Here is a 15,723-nt window from a genome sequence, read left to right as displayed (position 1 = left end):
ATAGTGTGATGGTGTGTCCGAACATCATAACTGCACCCTATTGGATATGATGCATACCATGATGTCTCTTATCGAATTACCACGATAGTTTATGGGTTAGGCATTAGAGACAACCGCATTCACTTTAAATAGGGCACCACGTAATTCCGATGAGATGACACCGTATGAACTATGGTTTAGAGAAACCTAAGCTGTCATTTCTTAAAAGTTTGGGGCTGCGACGCTTATGTGGAAAAGTTTCAGGCTGATAAGCTCGAACCCAAAGCGGATAAATGCATCTTCATAGGACACCCAAAACAATTGGGTATACCTCCTGTCTTAGATCCAAAAGCAATAAGGGATTGTTTCTAGAATCGGGTCCTTTCTCGAGAAAAAGTTTCTCTCGAAAGAATTGAGTGGGAGGATGGTGGAGACTTGATGAGATTATTGAACCGTCTCTTCAACTAGTGTGTGGCAGGGCACAGGAAGTTGTTCCTGTGGCACCTACACCAATTGAAGTGGAAGCTTATGATAGTGATCATGAAACTTCAGATCAAGTCACTAACAAACCTCGTGGGATGACAAGGATGTGTACTACTTCAGAGTGGTGCGTAATCCTGTCTTGGAAGTCATGTTGCTAGACAACAATGAACCTACGAGCTATGGAGAAGCGATGGTGGGCCCGGATTCCGATAAATGGCTCGAGGCCATAAAATCCGAGAGAGGATCCATGTATGAAAACAAAGTGTAGACTTTGGAAGAACTACTTGATGGTCGTAAGGCTGTTGGGTACATATGGATTTTAAAAGGAAGACAGACAATGATGGTAAGTGTCACCATTAAGAAAGCTCGACTTGTCGTTAAGAAGTTTCCCGACAAGTTCAAGGAGTTGACTACGGTGAGACTTTCTCACTCGTAGCGATGCTAAGAGTCTGTTGGAATTATATTAGCAACTACTGCATTATTTATGAAATCTTGCAGATAGGATGTCAAAGCATTGTTTCCTCGACATTTTCTTGAGGAAAGGTTGTATGTGATACAACCAGAAGGTTTTGTCAATCCTGAAAGATGCTAATAAGTATGCAAAGCTCCAGCAATCCTTCTAAGGACTGGAGTAAGCATCTCAGAGTTGGAAGGTATGCTTTGATGAGATGATCAAAGTTTTTGGGTTTATACAAAGTTTATGAGAAACTTGTATTTCCAAAGAAGTGAGTGGGAGCACTATACAATTTCCGATGAGTATATGTTGTTAACATATTGTTGATCGGAAATGATGTAGAATTTCTGGAAAGCATGCAGAGTTATTTGAAAAATGTTTTTCAATGGAAAACCTGGATTAGGCTGCTTGAGTATTGAGCATTAGGATCTATGAGGATAGATCAAAACACTTAATAGTACTTTCAAATGAGCACATACCTTGACATGATCTTGAAGGTGTTCAAGATGGATCAGTCAAAGAAGGAGTTCTTGCCTGAGTTGTAAGGTATGAAGTTAAGACTTAAAGCTCGACCACGGCAGAATAGAGAGAAAGGACGAAGGTCGTCCCCTATGCTTAAGACATAGGCTCTACAGTATGCTATGATGTGTACCGCACCTAAAATGTGCCTTGCCATGAGTCAGTCAAGGGGTACAAGAGTGATCCAAGAATGGATCACAGGACAGCGGTCAAAGTTATCCTTAGTAACTAGTGGACTAAGGAATTTTCTCGATTATGGAGGTGATAAAGAGTTCGACGTAAAGAGTTACGTCGATGCAAGCTTAACACCTATCCGGATAGCTCTGAGTAGAGATACCAGATACGTATAATGGAGCAACAATTTAGAATAGCTCCAAGTAGAACAGTTATTTGGAATAGCTCCAAATGTAGCGTAGTAGTTGCATCTACAAGATGACATAGATATTTGCGAAGTACATACGGATCTGAATGTTGCAGACCCGTTGACTAAAACCTCTCTCACAAGCAACATGATCAAACCCAGAACTCTTTGAGTGTTAATCACATAGTGATGTGAACTAGATTATTGACTCTAGTAAACTCTTTGGATGTTGGTCACATGGCGATGTGACCAGTGAGTGTTAATCACATGGCGATGTGAACTAGATTATTGACTCTAGTGCAAGTGGGAGACTGTTGGAAATATGCCCTAGAGGCAATAATAAATTAGTTATTATTATATTTCCTTGTTCATGATAATCGTTTATTATCCATGCTAGAATTGTATTGATAGGAAACTCAGATACATGTGTGGATACATAGACAACACCATGTCCCTAGTAAGCCTCTAGTTGACTAGCTCGTTGATCAATAGATGGTTACGGTTTCCTGACCATGGACATTGGCTGTCGTTGATAACGGGATTACATCATTAGGAGAATGATGTGATGGACAAGACCCAATCCTAAGCCTAGCACAAAGATCGTGTAGTTCGTTCGCTAAAGCTTTTCTAGTGTCAAGTATCATTTCCTTAGACCATGAGATTGTGCAACTCCCGGATACCGTAGGAGTCCTTTGGGTGTGCCAAACGTCACAACGTAACTGGGTGACTATAAAGGTGCACTACGGGTATCTCCGAAAGTGTCTGTTGGGTTGGCACGAATCGAGAATGGGATTTGTCACTCCGTGTGACGGAGAGGTATCTCTGGGCCCACTCGGTAGGACATCATCATAATGTGCACAATGTGATCAAGGAGTTGATCACGGGATGATGTGTTACGGAACGAGTAAAGAGACTTGCCGGTAACGAGATTGAACAAGGTATCGGGATACCGACGATCGAATCTCGGGCAAGTATCGTACCGATAGACAAAGGGAATTGTATACAGGATTGATTAAGTCCTTGACATCGTGGTTCATCCGATGAGATCATCGGGGAACATGTGGGAGCCAACATGGGTATCCAGATCCCGCTGTTGGTTATTGACCGGAGAACGTCTCGGTCATGTCTGCATGTCTCCCGAACCCGTAGGGTCTACACACTTAAGGTTCGATGACGCTAGGGTTATAAAGGAAGTTTGTATGTGGTTACCGAATGTTGTTCGGAGTCCCGGATGAGATCCTGGACGTCACGAGGAGTTCCGGAATGGTCCGGAGGTAAAGATTTATATATGGGAAGTCCTGTTTTGGTCACCGGAAAAGTTTTGGGGTTTATCGGTAACGTACCGGGACCACCGGGAGGGTCCCGGGGGTCCACCAAGTGGGGCCACCAGTCCCGGAGGCTTGCGTGGGCCAAGAGTGGTGAGGGACCAGCCCCTGAGTGGGCTGGTGCGCCTCCCACAAGGCCCAAGGCGCAGCAAAGGAGGAGAAGGGGAAACCCTAGGCTTAGATGGGCCCTAAGGCCCACCCTAGGGGGCGCCCCCCCTCTTCCCCTCTTGGCCGCCACCCCAAGACCCATCTAGGGCTGCCGCCCCTCTAGGGGTGGGAACCCTAGAGGGGGCGCACCCTCCTCCCCTTCCCCTATATATATGAGGCCTAGGGGCTGCCCAATACACGCGATCTGATCTCTGCCTGTTGGTGCAGCCCTCCCTCTCTTTCTCCTCATATCCCGTGGTGCTTGGCGAAGCCCTGCAGGATTGCCACACTCCTCCACCACCACCACGCCGTTGTGCTGTTGCTGGATGGAGTCTTCCTCAACCTCTTCCTCTCTCCTTGCTGGATCAAGGCGTGGGAGACATCGTCGGGCTGTACGTGTGTTGAACGCGGAGGTGCCGTCCGTTCGGCACTAGGATCATCGGTGATTTGGATCACGACGAGTACGACTCCATCAACCCCGTTCTCTTGAACGCTTCCGCTTAGCGATCTACAAGGGTATGTAGATGCACTCTCCCTCCCCTCGTTGCTAGTTTCTCCATAGATAGATCTTGGTGACACGTAGGAAAATTTTGAATTTCTGCTACGTTCCCCAACAAGAGATAGATCAAGACGCCTCATTGGTCTTTCACAAAGTACGTACCTTGACAAGATATTGAAGAAGTTCAATATGGATCAGTCCAAGAAGGGGTTCTTTCCTGTATTGCAAGGTATGCAATTGAGCACGGCTCAATGCCTGACCACGGCAGAAGATAGAGAAAAGATGAGTGTCATCCCCTATGCCTCGGCCATAGGGTCTATTATGTATGCCATGCTGTGTACCAGACCTGATGTAAACCTTGCCGTAAGTTTGGTAGGAAGGTACCAAAGTAATCCCGGCATGGAACACTGGACAGCGGTCAAGAATATCCTGAAGTACCTAAAGAGGACTAAGGATATGTTTCTCGTTTATGGAGGTGGTGAAGAGCTCGTCGTAAAGGGTTACGTCGATGCTAGCTTTGACACAGATCTGGATGACAATAAGTCACAAACCGGATACGTGTATATTTTGAATGGTGGGGCAGTAAGCTGGTGCAGTTGCAAGCAAAGCGTCATGGCGGGATCTACATGTGAAGCGGAGTACATGGCAGCCTCGGAGGCAGCACAAGAAGCAATCTGGGTGAAGGAGTTCATTGCCGACCTAGGAGTTATTCCCAATGCGTCGGGCCCGATGACTCTCTTCTGTGACAACACTGGAGCTATTGCCCTTGCCAAGGAGCCCAGGTTTCACAGGAAGACCAGGCATATCAAGCATCGCTTCAACTCCATTCGTGAAAGTGTTCAAAATGGAGACATAGATATTTGTAAAGTACATACGGACCTGAATGTAGCAGATCCGTTGACTAAACCTCTCCCTAGAGCAAAACATGATCAACACCAGAACTCTATGGGTGTTCGATTCATCACAATGTAACTAGATTATTGACTCTAGTGCAAGTGGGAGACTGTTGGAAATATGCCCTAGAGGCAATAATAAAATGGTTATTATTATATTTCCTTGTTCATGATAATTGTCTATTGTTCATGCTATAATTGTGTTATCCGGAAATCGTAATACATGTGTGAATACATAGACCACAACACGTCCCTAGTGAGCCTCTAGTTGACTAGCTCGTTGATCAAAAGATAGTCATGGTTTCCTGACTATGGACATCAGATGTCATTGATAACGGGATCACATCATTAGGAGAATGATGTGATGGACAAGACCCAATCCTAAGCATAGCTCAAAGATCATGTAGTTCTTTTGCTAGAGCTTTTCCGAATGTCAAGTATCATTTCCTTAGACCATGAGATTGTGCAACTCCCGGATACCGTAGGAGTGCTTTGGGTGTGCCAAACGTCACAACGTAACTGGGTGACTATAAAGGTGCACTATGGGTATCTTCGAAAGTGTCTGTTGGGTTGGCACGAATCGAGACTGGGATTTGTCACTTCGTATGACGGAGAGGTATCTCTGGGCCCACTCGGTAATGCATCATCATAACGAGCTCAATGTGACCAAGTGGTTGATCACGGGATCATGCATTACGGTACGAGTAAAGTGACTTGCCGGTAACGAGATTGAACATGGTATTGGGATACCGACGATCGAGTCTCGGGCGAGTAACATACCGATTGACAAAGGGAATTGTATACGGGATTGATTGAATCCTCGACATCGTGGTTCATCCGATGAGATCATCGAGGAGCATGTGGGAGCCAACATGGGTATCCAGATCCCGCTGTTGGTTATTGACCGGAGAGTCGTCTCGGTCATGTCTGCGTGTCTCCCGAACCCATAGGGTCTACACACTTAAGGTTCGGTGCCGCTTGGGTTGTAGAGATATTAGTATGCGGTAACCCGAAAGTTGTTCGGAGTCCCGGATGAGATCCCGGACATCACTAGGAGTTCCGGAATGGTCCGGAGGTGAAGAATTATATATAGGAAGTCCAGTTTCGGCCATCGGGAAAGTTTCGGGGGTCACCGGTATTGTACCGGGACCACCGGAAGGGTCCCGGGGGTCCACCGGGTGGGGCCACCTATCCCGGAGGGCCCCATGGGCTGAAGTGGGGAAGGAAACCAGCCCCTGGTGGGCTGGTGCGCCCCCCTTGGGCCTCCCCTGCGCCTAGGGTTGGAAACCCTAGGGGTGGGGGGCGCCCCACTTGGCTTGGGGGGCAAGCCACCCCCCTTGCCCCCCCCCCCTTGAGATCCAATCTCTACGGTCGGCGCCCCCCTTAGGGGCCCTATATATAGTGGGGGGGAGGGAGGGCAGCCGCACCCTAGCCCCTGGCGCCTCCTCTCCCTCACGTGACATCTCTCCCTCTCGCTGAGCTTGGCGAAGCCCTACCGAGATCACCGTTACTTCCACCACCACGCCGTCGTGCTGCTGGATCTCCATCAACCTCTCCTTCCCCCTTGTTGGATCAATAAGGAGGAGACGTCTTCCCAACCGTACGTGTGTTGAACGCGGAGGTGCCGTCCGTTCGGCGCTCGGTCATCGGTGATTTGGATCACGACGAGTACGACTCCATCAACCCCTTTCTCTTGAACGCTTCCGCTCGCGATCTACAAGGGTATGTAGATGCACTCCCCTTTCCCTCGTTGCTAGATAACTCCATAGATTGATCTTGGTGATGCGTAGAAAATTTTAAATTCTGCTACGATCCCCAAAAGTCAGAGCCCTGATGATAAACGAAGAGCGAGGCGTCCGAGCGGGTAGGGCGAAACCCAAGCTGGTGGAGAAACACGGCGATGCGCTGGTACCAAGCGCGCGGAGCCTGCTTGAGTCCATACAGGGACCGCGAGAGCAGGCACACGTGGCGCCGGGTCAACAAACCCGGTGGGCTGCTGGAAGAAGACCTGCTCCTCGAGGTGACCGTGGAGAAAGGCGTTGGAGACGTCCATATGGTGCACCGGACAAGCACGAGAGGCCGCAAGGTGAAGAACCATGTGAATCGTGTCGGGCTTGACGACCGGGGCGAAGGTGTCGGTGAAGTCGATGCCAGCACGCTGCCTGAAGCCCCGAACGACTCAGCGCGCTTTATAGCGATCAAGAGTACCATCAGGACGGAGCTTGTGTTTGAAGACCCACTTCCCGGTAATCACGTTGGCGTGCCGGGGACGGGGAACAAGCTGCCACGTCCGATTGCGCAACAGGGTGTCAAACTCCTCTTGCATCGCAGCCATCCAGAGCGAGTCACGAAGAGCGGCTCGGACGGAGGATGGCAAAAGCGACGGCTCAGAGGTGGACGCCGCATGGACGTAGTCATCCGCGGCGTAGCGCGAACTCGGGCGAAAAACGCCCGTATCAGTACGGGTGACGGGACCGGCCACAGGTGCCGAGGAGGCCGGGGGCGCCGAGAGGGCCGCGGGGGCCGCGGGCACCGCGGGCGCCGTGGGACCGCGGGGGCCGCGTGCGCCGGGGGTCCCGGGGCCAATGTCGCGACAGTAGGAGGCACCGCATGCGAGGGGCGCGCCTCAAAGCCAGGGGCGGGCCAAGAGAGGCACGCGAACGCTCTGGGAGCGGCGTCGAGGAGCCCGCGTCACCGGAGGCGGGAGGAACAGCCGGAGGTACCTGCTGAAACGGAAACACATGCTCATCAAAGTAAACGTGCCGAAAAGTGAACACACGGTGGGAGACGAGATCATAGCACCGATATCCCTTGGAGTTGGAAGGGTAGCCGATGAAGATGCAAGCGACAGAACGAGGTGCGAGTTCGTGAGGAGCGGAGTCCGCAGTGTTAGGATAGCAAAGGCACCCGAAAATATACAAGTCATCATAAGATGAGGGCGTACCGAAAAGAATATGGTGAGGTCCATAGTTCCATCGTGGACGGCAAGAGCGAAGGTTAAGGAGAAGTGAAGCAGTAGCGAGTGCATCAGGCCAGAAACGAGGCGGCACATTAGCGTACAGCAGTCTGACTTATTGTCGGGATGAACGTTGTAGACTTGGCTCTCGCTGAGAAGGCTCCTTGAGTAATGAGGATTTCCTTTCCCACGAAAAAAAAAGAAAACGAACGAACGCATGGATGAAATTGATCTCAAATCGCGCGCCACGCGATCGTCTCTTGGCAAATCGTCCAGTAGCATTATATGCCATTGCTACCGGCTTTACTCCGGATTCATCAGGTGCAGTAATCTAATAGTACTCATGCATGTTTTTACATGTCTCTTGTTTTCCTAAGGTGGTTCCTGGATCTGCGTTTAATTGTTGTGCATGAATGCATGCATGGATTGCCTGCTAATTCGATCGGCTGCAATCATCAAAACAGACCTGCAGGGTGCTATTTCGCAGCATTCATGCATGTTTCCCTCTGCTAAGCTGTTCTGGTCATGGGGAACGACGCCTCTGGTAGGAGCCGTGTTTAGTGCGACAAATCGTGGACCTAATCTGCTCTTGAACTTGATTGACTTGTGAGTTTGGACTAATTTTCACTGAGGTTGGCTGGGGAAAACAAGCAGTATAAGGTTTCACATTTTTGTGTTTTAGTTCATGCAACTCATTTAACTCCACGGCTGGGGAAAACAAGCAGTATAATTTTTTTTCTCAAGTTGACTCCACGGCTGTATCGTATATATAAACCATTGCAGTGCGTAAAAGACAACAAAATTACGTGGGCGAATTGGCTGGTGCATGTCCTTTCGATGTATTTTTCAAGTTTAGGCATCAAAGGGAACATCGATGGTAAATTCAGGCATCATTAGTGTTATTATATTTTTTCATAAAATCCTCAGTGGCTATGACCACATTTTGCTGCATCACCTAGATACGCAAACTCTCTCAATTTCATAAAATCATGAACATTTTTTTAAACTCGTGATTTTAAAAAAAATCATGAACATTTTTACAAAAATTTTAACATTTTCTAAAGTCAAGAACATTTATTAATTCATGAACATTTTATACTATTTGCAAACTTTTTTCTAAAAAATTGTGAACATTTTATAAAACATTCTTCTTGAGTCGGCAAACATTTCTAGAATTGACAACTTTTTTGGAAATTGGCGGAACAAATTTGAAATTCACAATTTTTTTATATAACGAATATTTTTAAAATGCATGATCATTTTTTGAATCAATGAACATTTTAAAAATAAATTGCGCTGATCGAAAAACAATTCCATAAAAAATCAGCCCAAGACCAAGGTGGTCCACCACCTCAGAAGCAGTCCAACATAAAGCTCAGATGCAAGTGACTAGATCCATATAGGATGTTTCCGACATTAAGCTCGGTTGAACTCCTTCATCTTTTTCAAGACAGAGGTAATCTATGACATCTCGGATGCCGACCGGCGCTTGAGCTCAGCTGCAAAAAGGACACCTCAGATGTAGTCCGGCATTGAAGCTTGGACGCATGAGGATACCGTCGCACGGGAAAAACCTCGAACCCGAGGTATGGCGTAAAAAAATAACAATACATTAATAAAAGCCGAGAACTTAAAGGGGCTTCGCCGGATGTCCGACGTGTGGACTCTTTGGATTCACCTCGGCGATCCTCAAGATCGAAGATGGGAAGATTTGTTGAACCAACTTTCAAGACCAGTGGGCGAAGATGATGAACAGTTCGAAAGAACAATGGAGCGTACCCAACTTGAAGCCCAGTTGTCCAGAACTAGGGGGTACTCACCACGTCATCTCCGGACTAGGTGGATCGAGCCGAGGACCCCATGACGGTTCACTAACTCTCCTCCAGTCACCAAGGCAACTAAACTGAATAATGAACAAGTTGGCTCCCTTTGGCTTGAAAATAACTTTTTGAGCAGCCAACCATGTCGTACGCATCAAGTTAAAAAGCGCAGAGACTAAACTGACGGGTTGTGTGTACCCGGAATATTGTCATTCATCTAATCTTGCTCACCAGATCATCAAGTTCTTCACTGAAATCAAGCTCAGCCTCTTCTTCCCCATGGAGATGTAAACCTTCTAATCTGTCATCAAGGCTCGGGGGGGGGGGGGGGGGGGGGCAAACATAGGATCTCCATCCATGTCTTCCCCTCTCCCACTTCCTCCTTTGTAGCCTCTCCTGAGCTCTCCTCATCTCCCCTGACCTGGACTCCGGGCACCACCTCCTTTTCTGCACCTAAATTCTTACCCCCCCCCCCACCACCACCCCCCGCCATGGAAGGTTCAGACCTACAAGCTCTTGTCTCAATCGACCAAGAAAGATTAAAAAACTCCCGATCCGGCGGCGGAAGACCGGCCGGGCATGAAGATAAGTTGGAGTCCCGCGGAAAATCGCCTGAGTATAGGGTACCCTAGCAAACCTATGGCAACTTACATTTAGCAAATACACAAGGCTCTACCTTGTCAAAGATTAAAAAATTGAGGGGTTGTCAAAGATAAATAATATAATGGGAATCAACTTCTTATGTATATAGGATTTGTAAAAAAACAAAAGCCCACGCATCTGGGCCATGCCAGAAGCCATGTGTAGGGTGGGCAGTAAAGAGGCGCTACGGAGCCAGCCCAGTGACTGCGCCTACTCGCGTCAAACTAATTTCATTCATGCATGTTTCTTCCTTTTTCATATTTTTTATTATTTTTTGATTCTTTTCACTATTTTTTATTTAGAAATAATTTATATTACATATATTACAATAAAACACATTAATTGAAAGAATTGTTAAACATCCATTTGAAAAATATTAAACTTGTATAGAAAATATTAATCATGTGTATGTAAAAAGTTCGTCACATTAAAAAAATGCACGTGCCATTTAAGAAAAACGCTCATACAATGTACAAAAAATGTTTGCGTGATTAAAAATGGTTCATTCAGGCAAAAAAAATGTATGTTACATTCTCAGGAAAGGTTCACAAATTTCAGTAATAATTCTTGGACATTTTCAAAATATTGTATGCAATGTTATTTTTTTATGTACTCTAAAAAAAGTTTCATATCATTTTAAAAATGTAGGTGACATTTTATAGACAATTTCTGGCGAGTCAAAAAATGTTTGTACAATTTTTTAAAAAAATGTTCACGTAGTTTAGACAAATTTATTTCCTTTAAAACATTATGTGACATTTAAAAAATATTCATGTGTTTCCAAAAAATATCTGTTAAAACTTAGTTTTTATACAATGTAAAAAAATGTTGTGTATTAACTTTATACCACTTAGTTTGAAAAAAGTTTATTACCACTTCAAAAATTCACAACATGTATTTGGAAAAAAATGTTATTTTGTATTCAAAAAGTGTTCAAGACATGTATTTAAAAAATGTACATCATGTATTTATTAAATGCCCAAAGTGTACCAAAAATGTTTCAGATGTGCTTTATAAATGTTTATTTTATACTGAGGAAAATTAGACATTAGTTAAAAAAGAAAACCAATAAAACCACAAAGAAACAAAAAATGCAGAAAACCGAAGAAAACCAAGAAAACCAAATATAATGAAGATAGAAAACAAAGAAAAAATTGAGAAAACTAGAGCTAAAATGAACAAAAATCCAAAGAAACCGTGGAAACAAATAAAACCAACGAAAATAGAACATAGAACAAGAAAATAAGAAACGAAAAAACAAAAAAACGAACCGATCAAACGTACAACGATCGCTATAAGCAGCAGCGACTACTGCACTAAATGGGCCAGCCCGCTAGTGTGTCGCCTGTAGGCAATTCATATTCGGAATCAATAAGGGCGATACAAAGGACGGTGTTGCATAGGCCGGGATCCATCGAGCCCGTTTAACTTTTAAAAATTGCAAAATTATTTTATTCAATGTGTGAATCCTTACAAATATTATGAAACCATTTTTTAATTATTTTGTATTATATTAATTTTGTGAATATTTAAATCTTTTTGAGAGGTCATTAACTATTTGTTTAATATTGTGACTACAGTTTGAATATTTTTCTAAAAAATCGAAAAATAACTAGCATGTGGAAAATTGGCCGCACTGATTGCAGTCTAGTTAGCTAGATAAAGGTTAGCGATGCGTAATAGTCAACTAACTAACTTTCCATGGTGATGTGGTTTGCGCAAGTCCTTCGCCGCACACAGGTCACCAATTCAAATCTCACATGTGCTTCGTTTTTATTTTTTTCGGTTGTGCACTGATCGTTGAAGCATTGACAATGCGAGAACGAGCCCGAGTTGTTGCATTACGGGGCTTGTCGTACGTGATAATGGAGGTGGACTGTCTGAAGTTGATGACATTCTGGAACACTTGTCACAACTCCCGTTCAATTGTGGCCCCTATCTTAGAAAAAATAAAAGGGCTGGTCTTTGATTTTTTTTGTATTTATGATTCAGCATGTAAACCGGTCGGCTAACTTATCGGTGCATCTATGTGCAAAGTATGCTTGCACTCTGAATGTGACTGAAAGTTGGCTCAACAAAACCCCCAGTTTGTTGGTAACAAGCATGTTGGCTGACTGCCATTGGAACACTTCTGTTAAATAAAGCTTTCTGATTTGATCGTAAAAAAAACATCGATGACAAGTTTAGACACAGCTGCTTTTATAACCTCAAAAAAAATTCCCATTGTAACTCACGGGCTTTTTTGCATTGGGGCTTTGCCCTACTCCACAGCTCACAAAAGGAAAAAAAACAGTGGGCTGAGAAGCCTTTCTTTGGAAAAGAAAACGAACGTCCCCTAAAAAAAGGAAAAGAAAACGAACGAACGCATTGATGAAATGGATCTCAAATCGCGCGCCACGCGATCGTCTCTTCTGCATGCAGTCCTCATCGGAAAGTACAAGTGTTAAACCAACACAAATAATTACGCGTTCATGCATTCCGGTTCTCAAAGCGGCGGACGGCCGGAGTACGTCTGAACACGACGAGGTTTCGCACCAGAGACAAAGCATATAAATTCTGGCGCACCCCTGCCTCAACGTCAATCTCCTCTGATCCCCCTCTCTACTACTCCGGCCCGCCTTGCTGCTACGTCCTCCATTGCTTGGTAAGTGTTCTACGCTTCTTTCCCCATTGTTCGACCTCATGGTTCTCACCTCTGTCTACCGTTCCAGGCTAGCTTGTCGATCGGACATGGCGTTTGCTGGCATCTCTCTCGTCACCGCTGAGGGCAAGCTGTGCACGTCCACCGTGTCGCCCATCGACTCCCGCGCGGCCCACGGGTACCACTTGCTTGCGGTCGAAGGCTTCTCGAGAAACAAGCCACCCACCGGCCAGTACATCAGTTCTCGTACTTTCTTGGTTGGAGGCCGCCGCTGGTTTCTCAAGTACTACCCTAATGGCTGTTACTCCAAGTACGCTGGATTTGTATCGGTTTCTCTCGGCTTCGAGGACGACGACGATGAGGAGGCTGATGACAGTGATGAGGATGACAAGAATAAGAACAACGACGATGGTGAGGCTGATGATGATGATGAGCAAGCGCAGCCCGTGAAGGTCAAGTCTGCCATCAGTTTTATTGACCAATTTCAATGGGAGCAGTCAGTATACATCCATGAAAGCGAAATAGACGACTTCGGCCTCAATCCTGTAGTGTGCTATAGAAGTGTCATAAAAATGGATATGTTGGAAACATCGGCACACCTCAAGGATGACAGCTTCATAATCCGTTGCGACGTCATTGTACTTGACGTCAAGGCGGAGGTTGGTGCTAGCACCATCGTTCCTCGGTCCATCCAAGTCCCTCCTTCCGACATGCCAATCCACTTCAAGGATCTCCTCATGTCCAAGGAGGGTGCTGACGTGATGTTTGAGGTTGGCGGCGAAGCATTTGCTGCGCATCGATATGTGCTTGCAGCGCGGTCTATCGTCTTCAAGTCACAGCTGTTTGGTGACACTCGTGGTGGTGCTATTGTTAAGATCGACGGCATTGAAGCAGAAGTGTTTAAGAGCATGCTAACTTTCATCTACACCGACACATTGTCTGTGTCTGACTGGAATGAGGTACAAGCGTGGGCACCAGCAGAAGCCCCAGAAGATGGCTTCATATATATCAGTCCAACATGTAATGTGGCTGCTGCAGTTGCTTGAAGCTGCGGAGAGATATGATCTCCATAGGCTGAAGTCGATCTGCCAAGAAGAATTGGGCACCAGCATTCAGCTGAACACGGTAGCGGACATCATTGTTGGAGCTGAGCGGGGACATTACCGTTGGTTGAAGGAAGAGTGCCAGGAGTTCATCAAATCTAACACAACCGTGCACAGAGTTTTCACAGCTGAGGAGATCGAGCAGATCGTCAAAACCTGCAGCGCCTCCGTTTTCAACAAGCTCCTCTCCAAGTTTGCTTCCTAAATTTTCAAGCAAACCTATGGATTCGTATTGTGCGTACGCTGCCTTCCAAATAAGTCTATGTATCGATCCAACCCGAGATTAAACTGTCGCACTTTATTTGGGTCGTAGCAGTGAGTTGATCATCCGGTAGCCATATACATGCTACTGTTATATATTGCAAGTTGCAACTTGATGTCATCAGATGCAATAATAAATATATATATATATATGAGTAGTATGTATTTTATGTGTGCCTTGTTTTCCTTATGTTTTATTTCTGTGTGTGCGTTAATTTAACTGTTGTGCATGAATGTATGACCTGCTAGTTCGATCTCCTGCAATCATGAACAAACCCGCAGAGTGCAGTTTCGTTAGCATCAATGTTTCCTTACGCTAAGCCGTTCCTATGATGGCTAATTAACGACGGCTTTGGCACGAGCTCCGTGTATGGTGTTGCTGTTGCGTCGAATCGTCGGTCAAATCTGCTCTTAATTTTGATCAACTTGTGAGCTTGTATTAATTTTAGTTGGGTTGGGTGGAGAAAACAACAATGGTACGCTTTCACTCTTTTGTGTTGCACCAATCAGCTTGACCTGTTTCAAGAGCATGATCCGGATGCCTCCTTGATAGTATAACCTAACCCATGCTCTGCGCAAACACAACTGAAGGGGGGGAGGGGGAGACGTGATTTCTGGCTTTCTGCTTTTTTTTAGACACTCTCGCCAAGCTTCATTCAAAAGTCTGAAATATTTACAGGTAAAAACAGCAACTCCCCAGGCTGGCCTAACCACACATGCCTGCCAAAATCAAGAGTTAAAACATGCTTAGCGAGATTGTAAGCCTCGAAATTCGAGCTTCTAAATTCGTGAACGACATTACAAACCGAAAAAATCCGTGAGCGTTCTGTTATTTCATGTACTATGGCCCCATACTCCATCGCTGAATTTTGCTTGATGTCGTTCACCACTGTCTTGCAATCCGTCGCAATCTGAATTTGATTGACATATAAGTCTTCTGCAATTGCTTGTCCTTCACGAACAGCCGGAGCTTCCAATGTGGTCGGATCTGAAATAAACCTGAGTTTGATCGCTGAAGCTCCCAAAAAAGCGCCATCTTGATCTCTACGCACCACCGCCACCGCTCCACTATCACCTACTCTTCCTACTGCTGCATGTGCATTTATTTTGGTCGGTCCTTCTGGTGGTGGAAGCCACCCCCGATGGCTGAATGACAGGGACCTTGATCAACTTCGGCGCCTTCTTCTCTATGAACTCAAAATCATTCAGAAAAAAATTGATAAAAGAGCAGTTTCAATGTTGAACTAGGCCGGCTCGCTTGGGCCTTGCCTTCTAGTGAACGAACCTCCGGTCCCCACGACACCATAAGAGCAACTCCAATAAGGCGATCCATTTCGTTCGCGGCTGTCCGTTTGGGTCGGTACGGATAAAAAAGCCGACCCAACGCACCGACCCAAACGGAGGCGGGTCCACTTTCGTCCGCCTGCTGACTCATTCTCGGCCCATTTTTTAGTCTGATTTGCGTCGGTGCGAACACAAGACGGACGTGCGCGCTCTCGCCCTCTTTCCTCACCGGCCCGCTGATCGGTGGCACATTGGATTCACACCCTCGCCCGCCTGCTACGTCGCCGACGGCCATTTTTTCAGATAAAAATGGATACATGGATAGTTCTAGCGTACACAGATAAAAAAAAAGACCA

General features: G+C 45.9%; 1 pseudogene; it reads left to right on the top strand.

Annotated features, from left to right (window-relative positions):
• The first annotated feature begins 12,728 nt into the window (after window positions 1–12,728).
• LOC125525497 (BTB/POZ and MATH domain-containing protein 3-like) lies at window positions 12,729–14,110 on the top strand (annotated as a pseudogene).
• The last annotated feature ends 1,613 nt before the right edge of the window (window positions 14,111–15,723 follow it).

The sequence above is a fragment of the Triticum urartu genome, chromosome 7A (genome assembly GCF_056163025.1).
Source record: "Triticum urartu cultivar PI428250 chromosome 7A, HENAU_Tu73, whole genome shotgun sequence".
Classification (NCBI taxonomy): domain Eukaryota; kingdom Viridiplantae; phylum Streptophyta; class Magnoliopsida; order Poales; family Poaceae; genus Triticum; species Triticum urartu.
Note: the sequence above shows the minus strand (reverse complement) of the source record. Positions and strands in the feature narration are given on the sequence as shown.